This window comes from Crocuta crocuta, unplaced genomic scaffold (genome assembly GCF_008692635.1).
Source record: "Crocuta crocuta isolate KB4526 unplaced genomic scaffold, BGI_CrCroc_1.0 scaffold941, whole genome shotgun sequence".
Taxonomy (NCBI): domain Eukaryota; kingdom Metazoa; phylum Chordata; class Mammalia; order Carnivora; family Hyaenidae; genus Crocuta; species Crocuta crocuta.
In genome coordinates, this window is record NW_027533087.1 from 119626 (window position 1) to 133910 (window position 14285).

Consider the following 14285-nt stretch of genomic DNA (forward strand, 5'->3'; position numbering starts at 1 on the left):
TGATTCCCAGTCAAGTCAGGGAATGCATTTTCATCAGTGTACAATGCCAAGATGCAGAAGGGTCTGTCTGAAATTGGCTGGTGAATGAAGAAAAGTGATGGTGCCGGGGACTCTGGTCAATTCCCAAAGGTTCAACTATAACCACCCAGCTGTTCTTACTTGTTCCCCCAAAATTTATCTTTCTCTGCACACCTGGTTTTTCTCATATCTCCTTTTCACACTAGGGGGCAGGAGTGACTTTAGAGATCATTTCAGCAGCTTGCCAAAGCTTAGCCATACAGGGATTCAAGCCCAATTTGCCAAGCTGCCATTACTGAATGAGTTGTTTCTGGTGATGGCTGTTACCTGGCTCAGAGTAACTCCTACAGATAGTATCCAATAAACTGGGGGCAAAATACGTTTCTAAAATATCATCAGAAGTTGCTGGGGAAACTGAACAAAAGCAGGCAGACACAAGAAAGAACTGCACACGGTGAGGTTTCCATTTTGCAAAGTGTTGGCTGAGAGCACACCTTGGTCTGCCCTATATGGGTCAGCTAAATTCCAGTACAAAGCCAAACTGCCTTACTGGGTTAAAGGAGCAGAGAACAATATTTGAGCAAGCATAGCACTTGAAAACCCAAGAGGTGGTGAGGAATCCCAGAATTGCAGGGTGGGGGGGAGCCACTGAAGAGAAGTTCTACGTTGTGTGTTAAAAAATTCGGCCCAAGTTTCTGGTATCACATGTGTCAGGCAGACTCCAAGTAGTTCAGCTAACGTGCGAGTGACAACGGAGATTTCACCTGTCATCCATGGCAAGGGAGAGAATTTGCAGTTTGAGCTCAGCCAGGCTTGCTTTTTATAAACATTCAGTGCTTTTGTAATACATAACAATCTAGAATCTCTATGTGTACCACTCACAATATCCACAGTACCACCCCAAATACTCTAATGAATGATACTGTTATTACTCTACCCATGCTCAAGAAAAGATACTCATAGGAGATTCAAATGTTGAAAACAGGAGGCAAGAAACAGTAAGCCACAATTATAACTCTCTCAAGATTGTGATGGGAAATACAATTAAAAAAAATAAAAAGTCATGGGGCACCTGGGTGGCTCAGTGTGTTAAGCATCTGACTTCCGCTCAGGTCATGATCTCACGGTTCATGGGTTTGAGCCCCACGTCAGGCTCTGTGCTAACAGCTAGCTCAGAGCCTGGAGCCTGCTTCAGATTCTCTCTCTCTCTCAGAAATAAAAACATTTAAATTAATAAAAACATTTAAATAAATAAAATAAATGGTCAGAAAATACTACCAAGAAATAGAAATAGTAAATGAAGGACCAAATATAAACTTTGAAATTGGAAAGAGTTCTCAGAAAACAATCGCTGGATGGATTTAACCACATAATGGAAATGACAAAAATTCAATGAATCCCAAGAAAGAGAAACAGATCATCCTGATGAGGTTTTGGAAGGGTGGTCGGGTTCAGAGACCACAGCCGAGAAAGAATTCTTGAAGATGTCTTTGGTGCAAAAAGGTGATTTTATTTAAGCACAGGGACAGTGCCAGAGGCCGGCTCCGGCAGGTCCAGGGGTCCCTGAAGGATGGACGGTGTCGGCGAGAGAGAGAGTGAGAGAGCCCTGAGATTCTTTCTGATCACCAGGCAGGCATCTCTGTCCTGTCGGTTTTGGTGTCTTTATTTAAAGGTTCAACAAAAATATGAGGTCAGAGAAAAGGAATTTTTTACAATGGGAGGCCTTTTGTGATATCAATTGCAGAATTATCCCAGTCATAGTGAATTTACGACCAAGGAAATAATAGGATGCTCTTAGTGAAAGACAGGATAACATATAGGTTAAATTGTATATAGATAAGCTAGGAGTCATTTTGTCTGGCTCTCAAGAGGATGAATGTTTTTGAACTAGTTTTGTGGAAACTACCAAGGGGGCTCTATATGTATCAGTCTTTGCATCTGGGTTTATGTTTTAATTACTCTTATCTGTCCTCATCCCAGCTGCCAGTGTAAGGGAGGATGTTTGTGGAATGTAGGCCTTGAGTCAGGGACTGTCATACATCAACAGTTAGTAAGTTATGTTCTGCCCTTATCTGTACCTTAACTATAAATTAGGCTCTTCTGACATGCGACCAGGCTCAATTGTACCTCTTGTGTTCTTAACCCCCTTTATTATCTAAGTCTTGGATCTGCAAGGCCCATAGGAAGAACCTTTTGACAATGATCCACAGAGCTTTTATCTAAAATCTCTTTTGTAAAGGTAGGAATATGCTTTTCCTTATGAGGTATCTGTGTTCAGAATATGGGTCTGATATGGAATATTGTGAGGCCTGGTCAATACCAGCAGGCTTATTTTCAACATGAGCCAGTAGTAGCAGAAAGAGATACCAGTTTTCGTTTCTCATGGCAGGAGCTGTGCAAACACTGCCATTTCCTTGCTGTGACTGCCATCCAGAGACGCCGGTGCGGCTCCCGGCAAGACAGGACCTGAGGGTAGAAAGAGCTGCACTGGGGTTGTAACGAGTGACTGGTTATATACTATGGAGTTAGGGGAGGTAAAGACAAAAGGGAGGCCTTTGTCCTAAGAGAGGACTCCAAAGATGCGGGGGGCATTAACATTAGGACAGTAGAGGTTTGTGGAGGAGTATTCTACTCCGCATTTGCCTCAATGGACTGCAGGTTATAAAGAAACTTAATTTTACCTGCCATTTCCTTCTTGCCTCTGTTGCCCACATCACAATGGAGGGGAGGGTGATATTAAGGGGCTCCAGGAAACTACAGGTTTCTGGAGATCGTCTATTGATAACATTGCTTCTCTTGTCATTTACTAAGATATTTGTAAACTGATGGAGACATCCGTCCTGCGTGACTGTGATCTCTTGACAGTTGGCCGTTTTTTTTTTTTTCTCCTTCTTGTCCTTGGGCAGCCAGGAGTGCCTGAGGAATATCACAAATATCCCACCTTGGGGGGGGGGGGGGGGTTGCTAGCTCGCTTTGGCCCTCGCATTTGCCTTATGGTCCCTCATCAATCCTACCTGAAGCACAAAGAAAAAGGATTGAAAAACCACATAGAACCTTAAGCAACCTAAAGGGCATTATCAAAAATTTTAACATATTTAGAGTTCAAGAAGAGGAAAGAGAGAATAAGGCAGGAAAAAAAATTGCTAAGTATGTTGAGAAATATGTACTTTCCCACACAACACTGTTGGCTAGAGCGTACAAAAGCTTATACTGTTTCAGGAGAGGGTACGACCCGTGGACACCGGCAGCCCGGCCTCTGCAAGGGCAGATCGCACCACCGATCACCTCCCTCCCTTCCTCGCGGATCTCCTCCAGGCACCTGTTCCAAATGCCCAGTAAGCAGTTTACACGCAAAGAGAACTGACGAGGGTCAGGGGACCAGCCCATCTCCAGGGGATGCTCAGAGGCTGGGACTGTCCTTCGCGCCCTCGGGGCCGGGCCAGAACCCGGTGGGAGTGCTCATCTCTGCACATGGCCGTGTAAGTCCGCACATGCTGCACAGAGACCTGACTAGCCACTGCAGCCCGTGTTTGGTTGGCGCTGAGTTGGAGAAGCGACCCGCGGACTACCATTCCCTCCCCTTTCTTCACCGGAGCTTCAGCACTGGCTGCTGAGCCTCTAATGCACCTACCTGTCTTTTGCAACACCCCGAAGGCTCAGGGGTAAAGAGAATTCCCTCGTGAAGGGAGGCGTTACCAAAACATGACCTTTACTGAGAATCTAGCCCAGGCCATGGTGGGGGAAAGCTCCAAGTTCCAGCCACTACATTACCAGGGCACCAGGTGCTAGTTTTCTCCAACCCTGGGATTAACTGCAACTTGGTTAGAGCACTGAGTTCAGCATCAAAAAGCTTAGACTTGCCCGCCCTTAGGGGTGCCGTCCTTTTGATGTGGCATCAAGGGATGGGCTGAGAACAAAGGGCAAGCTACTCTCCCCCCTCCCCCCATGGGATGTATGTGACATTCCTCAGGCACTGCTGGCTGCCCAAGGACAAAGGAAAGGAAAGAAAACAAATGGCCAACTGATAGAGATCAGTTATACAGGACTCAGGTCTCCATCAGCAAATATCTCAGTAAATTACAAGAAAAAGGCAATCTTATCAATAGCCTAATCTCTAGAAACCTATAGACTCAGTTTCCTAGAGCCCCAACATGGCCTCTCACCAGTGATGTGGGGAACAAAGGCAAGAAGGAAATGGCAGGTAAAACGAAGTTTCCTTATAACCTGTAGCCCATAGACAGACACCTGAGGCAAATGAAAACAGAGTCTAACATTTCTCCAGGAACCCCCTACTATCCTAATGTTAATGTCTTGCTGGAGGGAAAACCACCTCAGCCTGACAATAGCAAGGCCTCAGGGATCTTCAGGGTCCACTTTAGCGCATCAAAGCCCCTCTGGAGGCCTCCCTTTTGCCTTTACCTCCCCCAAGTCCACAGTATAAAATCAGCCATTCTTCATACCCCCAGGGCAGCTCTTTCTGCCCCTGGGACCTGTCCCCGGGCTTTAATAAAATCACCTTTTTCGCACCAAAGACGTCTTCAAGAATTCTTGGTCATCAGCTCCAGAACACCCCCGCCTCTCCCCCATCACCCAAAACTTCATCACTTCCTTCCCAGGAAGATCCAGAAGACTGCTCCTTTCCTGCTTTCCCCCCAAACACGAGCCCTCAGGGGACCCCACTGAGCACTAAGAGAAACCAATGCTCCCCCTCCCACCCCCCAAGTCCACCAGGTACACAGGCCACCACGCAAATCGACCATCCCAGCCTCCCTGCTGCATCTCAGAGCTGCCCTGGAGTCCCTCCTTTTCCAGACTGCCTTGTGAAGACAGGAAGTCTCCGCGGGGAGGTGGGATGGATGGAGCCCCACTGTGAGACTCTCACAGTCCCCAACATCCCCCAAAGGACTCCCAGCGACAGAGGCGATGGCTTTCAAGGAAGACTCGCTTCCCTAACCTGGACTCCGGGTCCCCCCCCTACAGCCTGCCGCCCCTGCTGCTCCCCCGCCTCAGCTGACGCCAAAGGACATCCTCCCACATGCCCAGAGCAAACCCTCAGAGGTCTCTCTGACACCAGTTTTCCTCCGACTCCATGTCCATTCCGCCGGTAGTTACTGTTGTCTAGCAGAGAAAGTGGGGACACTGATCTACACCAGGGGCTCTCAACATGGCACCACTGACCCTGCTACGGCCATTCTCTGCTGCGGAGGGAGTTCCCATGCACTAAATGCCATTAGGAGCCAAACACACACATCCTCAAGTCGTGATAATCCACGGTTTCCAGACATTGCCTCGTCCCCGGGGAGAGGGGTGGTGGTGAGCAAGATGGCCCTCGATTAAGAACCACTGATAAGCTCCTGCCCCGTTGTCTGAATTTGGGCTAATGACCCTCTTCATAAATGCGAGAAACCGATTCAACTCTCGGCCCTTAGCCCATTCAGAGATTAAGATTCGAGACTTTAGTCTCAGCATCCTCGGGTTGTGCTACCGTTGCTCCTTTGCTTTGCTTTTATCCTAAAATCAGCCTCATTCAAGCCTGTCCGGGAAGGCCAGGCCGGCGTTTGTGTCGACTCGGCAAGGTTCTTCGTGACCTTTTGGGACCTACACTTCTTTCAGGTTAGCCTGCAGAGAAGATGTACAGTACTTTCTTCTTTACCGGAAACCCAAGGAGCAAGTGGACGGTGCCTTCAGGGCGAGCTGGCTGACTGTAGTCTCTGCAGCTTGCGGGCTCTCCAGGTCCTTCCCGTCCCACAGGCAGGGAGTTATGTCATGGGTCACTTCTGGTCATTAAAAAACAACCAGTTTGGGAGACACAGGTAGGAGAAGCCAGCTGCCTACCTCAGACGTGTCCACAGGGACCCCAAGAGTCCTGACCAGGAAGAAAGGCAGCCATTCATTCCCTCCTGTTAGGTGGGTGTGAGAGAGTTCAAAGAGAAGGGAAGAAAGTCTAGGAGATTTCAGGACCTAAGTTACCATGAGTCAACCTCATCTGGATCCTTGTCTTCCCAGGGCTGGCGAGAGTGAGTTGAGTCTCCTTGCCAAAGTAAAGGAAACAGACAGACAACCTTGGCCAGGCTACCGGTGAGTAGGCAGTCCCCAATCTTGCCTTAAACTTCCTTAGCCAGAATTTCTATGGATTCCAAGGGTGCAACTGAATACTCTTATTTTTCATTTGCCTTTATTTAAAGAAGAAAGCAGGCACCTGGCTGGCTCAGTTGGAGAGCACATGATTCTTGATCTCCAGGTCATGAGTTCAAGCCCCACACACTGACTGCAGCAATTAAACTTTGGAAGGGAGGAAGGAAAGGAGGAAGGAACAAACGATCAGGTGTGAAGGAAGTAGGAAAACTGCTACATTAGGGAAAGTTACCATGCTTGAGACCCTCACAACCCCTCTCCTTAATTTTAATTGCACTTTCCCAGGTAGATCCCCAGGATGGGCCCATTTTACTCTCATAATAGTGAACAGTGAATATTTGAGGTATAAGTCATTTTTTAAAAAATATACATTCCAGGGGCACCTCAATAGCTCAAGTCAGTAAAGCATGGCACTCTCAATCTCAAGGTCATGAATTTCAAGCTTCACACGGGGTGTATAACTTACTTAAAACATAATAAAATAAAAATATACATTCCAAAAAAACCATATAACACACTAAGCTCAACTGTATCACATTTACAAAGATGGAAAAGAAGAAGTATAGATTAGCAAATGAACATGTCATAAAAGGAACTTCACATATCTGTTGTTTCCACTAAGTTTCTTTTTCCCTAGATCTTTTTTTTTTTTTTTTCTTAGATCTCTTTTTCCTAGATCTCATCTGGTCTCTTCCCTTTCTCAAAATCTGACATTCACTGCCAAATCCTAATGTTAGCATTTTGGTTCCAGACTATTCTTTCCACTCAGCATCTTTGCCTCATCTTCTTTCATATGCAGAAAAAGGCCAAGACTTTCTTAATCATCAGATCTCACACTCAGGTTAGCAAATTAGAGACCCTCCATAGGGCCCTATGTTCCTAGAAAGAAAAATCACAAATAACACAAGGCTTTATTTCACAGTAAACAGTTCCTAAAATCAAAGACCAGAAAAGTGATCTAATTTTTTTGTTGTTGTTGTTCAGGAAAAGTCCAGACTCTGCTGAGCATTGTAGACACCTAGCCTCTTCTCAGACTGCAGACAATGGGAGATTTATTCTTCCCAGAAGGTATGATAGAGTCCTTTTTTTTGTTTGTTTTTTTTAATCTTTGAGAGAGAGAGAGAGCGAGAGAGAGCATGGAAGGGGCAGAGAGAGAGGGAGACACAGAATCCAACGCAGGCTCCAGGCTTAGAGCTGTCAGCACAGAGCCTATGTGGGGCTCGAACTCACGAACTGTGAGATCATGACCTAAGCCAAAAGTCGGCTACTTAACAGGCTGAGCCACCCAGGTCTGCTGCTTAACCGGCTGAGCCACCCAGGTCCCCCTCACATGAAACTACTTTAATCAGAATCTCTGGCTGTGGTAGCTGGGCATTTGTGTTAGGTAAAACCCTTACCAGGTTCTTATAATGACAACAGGATTTAAAGCTACTTAGGAGACCTGCCCTATTTCCCATGGCTCTCTTTGTTTCTCTCCAGCTGTCCCACCATGACTTCTGTCGCATTGGACCTAAAAATTTTAATCTTCCTTTTTAGGGTCTCGGGTGAATCTCTTTCTCAATTGGATTTCCCAGGGGAAAGTCTCCTTCTGTTATCTACCTGGGTCTTTACAAACCTGGCCTCTGCATTCCCTTTTCCCAAAGGCCCCCTCATGCCAGGTAGCCAGGCTTTCCCATGCCTGGACCTGTCAATCATGGGGAAGTGATTTACTGGTAGGGTCACTGGCTGCTGTGGGATTGGCACGAACTCCTCTGTCCTTCCAGGTCTGAGCCACCAGCCAAGTGGTTCCAGTAACCTAGTGGACAGCCCTATTCAGAAGAGTGCCAGAGTCTAGTTCCGGCCAGGTCCAGGGATCCCTTAAGAGAGCCACAAGAATCTTTCTGGTCACCAGGCAGGCATCTCTGCCCTGTCAGTTTTGGTGTCTTTATTTATAGGTCAAACATTAACATGGCATCAGAAAGTGGAGTTTTTACAATGGATAGTTCTCTGTGATAAGATGTTTTGGAAAATGTACAGAAACAGGTTTTACAGAAGTATTCTTGCAGAACTGCCCCAATTATAGTGAGGTTGAGTAACTAAGAAAATAACAGAGTGTTCTTAGTGAAAAACAGGATAACATACACATTTTAATTAATGCTAAGATTAGGTCATAGGTTAAGCTGTAGATACTTTTATCCATCCTCATCACAGCTGCCAGGGTAAGGGAAGGTGTTTGTGGAATGTAGGCCTTAGGGAAGGGGCTGCTATACATCACCAGTTACCAAAGGTATAGGTAGTAACTTATCTTCTGCCCTGATCTGTTCCTTCTAAGTTAGGCTCTTTGTCTCCGGGCAAGACTTGATTGTCCAGTTATATTGTCCAGTTATATATTTATGGCACTGGAGAGCCAACCGTACCTTTAAAGAGGTTAGCTCATTTCCAATACATAGAATAGCCTCTTCGAGTGCATTTACCTTTGTGTCTAGTTTTTTGTCTACGATTTCTTGAATAGCTAGGGCATGAGAGACATTTTTGGTTAGCTGATTTACAAGTTGAGCTGTATGAACCTCTTGGACTAACACAACGGTAGAAACAGAATTGTACACATAAAGGTCAATCTTTTATGAGTAAGGGTCATTAGCCTGTTCATAGCTCAAGGGAAAGTATGGAGGGAAACAGGACCTGCTGGAGACATGATGTCTGTTCCCATAATCACAAAAGAAGAAGTTCCCACAATAAGTTCCTTCACAAGGTGCAATCATCATACCAGTGGGGGAATAAGGGGACAGGTCACTCCCAATACTGATCAACAAGGTACCCTGGGGGTCGGTGCTCAAGCAGAGATAACTGAGTGGGGGGTGGATATCGGTCATCATCTGACTGGCAAGAGACCATGCAAACTTGCTTTAACCTCACCAGATTTCTCGACTGGTGGGCTCAGAATGGCTCCCAACAGGAGTCCTTAAGAAAAAACAGCAGAGACATGAAAAGGTAGAAGGAATCTCAGGTGACCTTAACTGCCCCTGAAGAGATGAGGCAGAGACATCTACTGAGGCAGGCATTGCACACAGCAAAACTCAGCAAATACTGAGTCTGGTGTATAGGGGACAGGCTGAAGGCTTTTTGCAGGTCTGTACGTACTTTTGCCAATCTGAAGGCCATTTGGTTTGGTTTTGCTTTTCTCTTTAATGATAAGAGTTAGGAACCATAAGGTGACTGGAGTATTATAGTTTGAGTGCAATAGTTTGTATTTTGTATCAATATTTCACTTATACAAATACAAGTTTGTCTTTTATTACCAATATAAGCTATATGTATTTCAATTTTTTAGTACTTCATTTTCATCAGTTTGGAAATTGGGGTTTTGCTCTTTAGGCTAATGGCACTTTCTGGTCCTCATACTTCCTCAAAGACTACTGACCTAGAATCTAAATTCCGTTTGCCTGTTCTTTCAGCATTCTGAGACACAGTTTATCTAACTTTGGCAAATTTTACTCAATTAAAATAAGTGTTCTCTTATGTCCTCTCACCTCAGAGGACTGTTCTTTTCTTCCCAGGCTTGCTTTAGTGAGTGTGGTTTGTACCTGAAAGGTGAATTTCCCAGAGCTACTAACTCCTGGAGCCTCGAGTCCAGGGACCAGTAGAGGGAGCACCTAGGAGGCAGTCCTCACTACATTGAGAAAAACTATGAGAATTCGGAGTCAAGAGGCTTGGGGTAGCTGTGGCCTTACCCACCCCCCTGCCCCATCTTCTGTTTCTATAGCTGGGTATGGCAAGAGAAAAGAAAGCTCTGAGAGTGACATCTTGTGGGTTTTGACCACTTACCTCTGGAAATACGATTCAAGTGAACTCAGACTTTCTTCCCTGAGCTCTCTGTTTTCATTGTACAGCAGGCAACCGAGTCTAAGATCTGCCTGCAGAAGGTAGAAGTGTACCCTAGTGCAGGAAATAAATAAGAGTTCAGGCGAGTTACACACATTTGCTTGAGATAATGCTTCTGCAATTCCTTTTCCCCTTCCATCTAAGCCCAGGAGAAAACCCTGGGGACTCAAAGGTTTTGGGTGCCAAAGCTTCATTTTCACAAGGCCCTTACCAAATGCCAGCTCATTCATTTGTATTATCAAACCCAATGGCTGAAATTATGAAGGAGACTTTTCTCATTAAATAGTGCCCCTTTGGTGTGCAAAGAGGTCCAGTCACTGTTCTGGCTCAGCCCAAGACGGGGGAGTGATGGCCTCTGTGTGAGTACAGTGTAAAACGTAGATGCGTGGAGAAGAACCACCTTGAGGAGGATGAAGAGTAACCACGACACCAGGGAGGGGGACAAGGATGGCAGCAGCAGAGAGCCTCACTCTGCCGAATGGGGTGCTCAGCAACCTGGGTTCTACTGAGTGACCACCACACAAGAAGAGAGGAACAGCAGGAAGTATATGGTCTGGGAGTCACAAGGAGGGTTCTGGAGGTCAGATTACTCTAAGATGGAGGGACAGCTCAGCCTTGGGGCAAATCTCTATGTGAGCCTACGGACTCATCTAAAAAGTAGGAATATTAATACCTGCCCTATTCTCCCTAGTTGGGCCATTTGTAAGAAGAAGTGAAGTAAACTATGTCAAGTCCTTGAAATCTGTGAAGGCCTGGAGCACCCTACAAGTCCTCAGAAAGAGACATATTGCCAGAGGCAGATGGACTTGGGCCTCCCCTACCGTCTCCTTGGTCAGCAATGCTGAGATGATGTTCCAGCTTTTCTTGAAGGCAGGCATTGAGGAAAAGAACTTCGCTCAGGTGCCAGTGCAGGATCTGGACCTCATCTTCTGCAGCCATTCCACCAGGACAGGGAATGAGGCAGAAAATGGAGAATCTGTATCACTAACGGGGTGGCCAAGGGCCTCTCAGCAAGATCCCCGCCTTGCCCCATTCTTCTGCCAACTTCCTCTTTCATCAGGAAATACCTGGGAACCTCCCGTAGGAGCCTGTAGGCCTTCAAGCAAAGCACGACCCAGTGCTAAGCAAACTCCATGGGGCCGCCTCCCACGCAAGGATACAGGAAGTATAAAGGAGGTGGTCATAAGATGGTAAAATATTCAATCAGCCTGCTGAGTAGGGCTCATTTCTGGGGTAAGGTGTGGCCGCCTCGAATGTAGGACTTTCAGGTACTAGGGAATGTCCCTCCCACATGATTTGTGTCTGAACATCGCCTAATAGATGACAAAGACATCTCCAAGTGAAATGCGAATGAGGAAGTCTTTGTGAGGGGACTGCCTGAGTACAAAAAGGCACCCACCACTGGCAAAAAGATAAAGCCTGATATGGCTTCTATTGCTATTAAAAAACTCAGTTAACAGTGAGTGAATTAATACAGTCTCTTCCTATAAGAAGACATGAGACATATGGTTCTCTAACAAGCCAAACTTTTATCCCTAAAGGAAAGTCAAATAGTCAAAAAAGGGAAAGGAAATGAAGGTTGAGGCTTCAATCTACACACATACCAATGAGGCTGCCACCCCGAGGTGCTCTTGCGCACCTGGGGGAGCTACACAGGCTACCTTGGGTCTTCGGAAAGGGGCATGCCGGGGGCATGGCTGTCAGACTCAGCCTTTTCTCTGGTAGGTAGGCTGGTTGCTGGCTTAGATTAGATGACAGCACAGAGACTAAACTCACAGGCGTTATTTAAAAATGGTGCAACACGTAGGGTGGGAACCCTCGCCACTCAGCCAAGGGCTGCCATGAGCTGAGCCTCGTCTTTGGGGAAACTACCTGATGTTCTGGAACTAAGGTGGAACCTTCTTTTTTTTTTTTTTAAATGTTTTATTTATTTTTAGGAGAGAGAGAGAGAGACAGCGTGAGCAGGGGAGGGTCAGAGAAAGAGGGAGTCACAGACTGAAACAGGCTCCAGGCTCTGAACTGGCAGTCAGCACAGAGCCCGACGCGGGGCTCGAACCCACGATCCATGAGATCATGACCTAAGCGAAAGTCGGACGCTTAACCGACTAAGCCACCCAGGCGCCCCTAAGGTGGAACCTTCTGAAGAAGCAAGCCACCTGAGGGGCGCTGGGGTGGGGAGTCATGATAACTGCACCTCCAAAACCATGGGCAGCACTGCCAGTATTTCTCGGACAGCTAGAAAAGCTTGAGGAACACTGTTCGGGAACTGTAATCAGCAAGAACATTCCCAAAAGCTAAGATGCTTTGTCTAGCGGAGGTCTGTCAGATTCCGCACACGTGCTGAAGTGGCAGCAGAGTCGGCTATGATCCCATCATTCTCCAAGCTGGCTTGGCTCAATTCCGGCAGCTGGCAGATGCCAGCAGGGGCCAGAAGGACTGAGGTGAGGTATGGACCAGGCACAAGGCAACAAATTACCTGACCCACCAGGGACCTGTACTTGAAAGTTGGTCTGAGAGCTGTGTCCAGCCTAATCACTTTTTCAAGGTTAATCTTCAGGGACTGCCTACAGAGATTATCTCACTTAGTCTAGACAGAGGCAGGAAGCACGCAGAAACTACTGGAGCTTTATTCTCCCATCTTCTGCTGTTTTATTCTCTTTATACTGGGAGTACTTACGTGGGACTGCCACAGCAGGGCTGGCTTCCTGCACGTACAGCAGGAAGGCACTGGTGCTGGGAAACTGCTGGGAGTCACGGCCAATACCGTTCACCTAGGGAGTCTCCCAGGGCTTCATCCTCTTTCTTCTGGCACCCCCTGCTGGGCCTAGGGAGCATGGCAGGGGGGGTAAAACCGGAGATTAAATGAACGCAACCTAGAACCACAGCTTCGTAGCTGGTCCTCTCTGAAGCTCCTGGAAGTGACACCAGAAAGCAAAGAGGCCATCTGGATGAGAGAGAAAGCATAACGATCCACTTCTGACTGGGGCGCATGAGGGCTAGAGTTGGGATAGAAGGGAGTTGCAGGTGCTCAGTGTACTGACCTACGGATGAGGAAGTAGACTCAACTATTCTAAAAAGCATTTATGACACACAGAGACCTAGAATACTGGTTTTAAAATGCTGCAGACATATTTTGTTTACTATTGTATGAAGTCGTCCCCTGAATACTGTCTCCTGAGATAATGTCTCACTTTGATTTTTTTTTCTTTTTTTACCATACAGGTTTTTAGAACACAGACACCAGGGCTCTCTGGCCGGTTTACCTGTATGTCAGAGTAACTTTAGCTAAAAAAACCTGATGAATTACTAGGAAACGGTAACCAATACACAAACTTCACTGCGAACAGACAATACTGTTTAAAAGAACACATCACTGGGGCACCTGAGTGGCTCAGTCGGGCAAGCGTCTAACTTCAGCTCAGGTCATGATCTCATGGTCTTGAGCCCAAGGGCCGTGTCAGGCTCTGTGCTGCTGACAGCTCAGAGCCTGGAGCCTCCTTCGGATTCTGTGTCTCCCTCTCTCTCTGCCCCCTCCCCAGCTTGTGATCTCTGTCTCTCTCTCTTTCTCTCTCAAATATAAACATTAAAAATAAGTAAAAATAAATAAAAGGACACATCATTGTATGATGAACGAATGAAATCGGTACACTCAGCAGTTTCTGGAATTTTCTCCCCAAATCTGGGAATTTGGCCTCTTGGTTGCTTGCTTCTGGAATCTTCCCTAGACTTCACTATTCCATTACCAGCCCTTTCATCATTCAGTTACCTGGGTGCCAGTGGCTCCTGTCCATCCTCATCCTTCTTATCATTGTGATTCTCTGAGAACCAAAAACAGAAACAGCTAGTCAGAAAACGAGCAGATCCCGTTTCACACATTACAGATGTGAGGGCCTGTATGATCAGAGACGGAACACTACGCGCTTGTTCAGAACGCGCCGGGAGAGGCGGCTTGGGCCGCGTCTTCAGAGAAGCGGCCTGGCAGGCTCTCCCGAGCAAACCAGTGTGCTCCTGGGGTGGCCAGTCATCACCGGGACATTTGCTCCCAAGTCACAGCAAAAAGTTTAAGATGCCTTTTGTTCACCAGTACATAGAACACTTGCTCAGCCGCCTTCCAGGCTTCTCCAGGTGTAACCTTCAGTTTTGGCCCATCGCTGGTGGCTAGACCACGGTCGTGTGTCCTGTGAGGTTGTCATAAGGAAGCTACTGCAGTCTCTGAGGAGACAAACTTGAGAAACCACCTAACCCTTCCAGCTGAATGGCTGGACAAAGGC

General features: G+C 46.8%; 1 long non-coding RNA gene across 1 annotated transcript; it reads right to left on the minus strand.

Moving 5' to 3' along the window:
- Window positions 1-625: 625 nt before the first annotated feature.
- LOC144216574 (uncharacterized) lies at window positions 626-13832 on the minus strand. Its single transcript, XR_013330686.1, has 5 exons — window positions 13781-13832; window positions 12692-12838; window positions 10836-10943; window positions 9958-10068; window positions 626-782 (listed from the first exon to the last, which is right to left on the minus strand). It is a non-coding gene; the product is annotated as an uncharacterized LOC144216574 (long non-coding RNA).
- Between the last annotated feature and the right edge of the window lie 453 nt (window positions 13833-14285).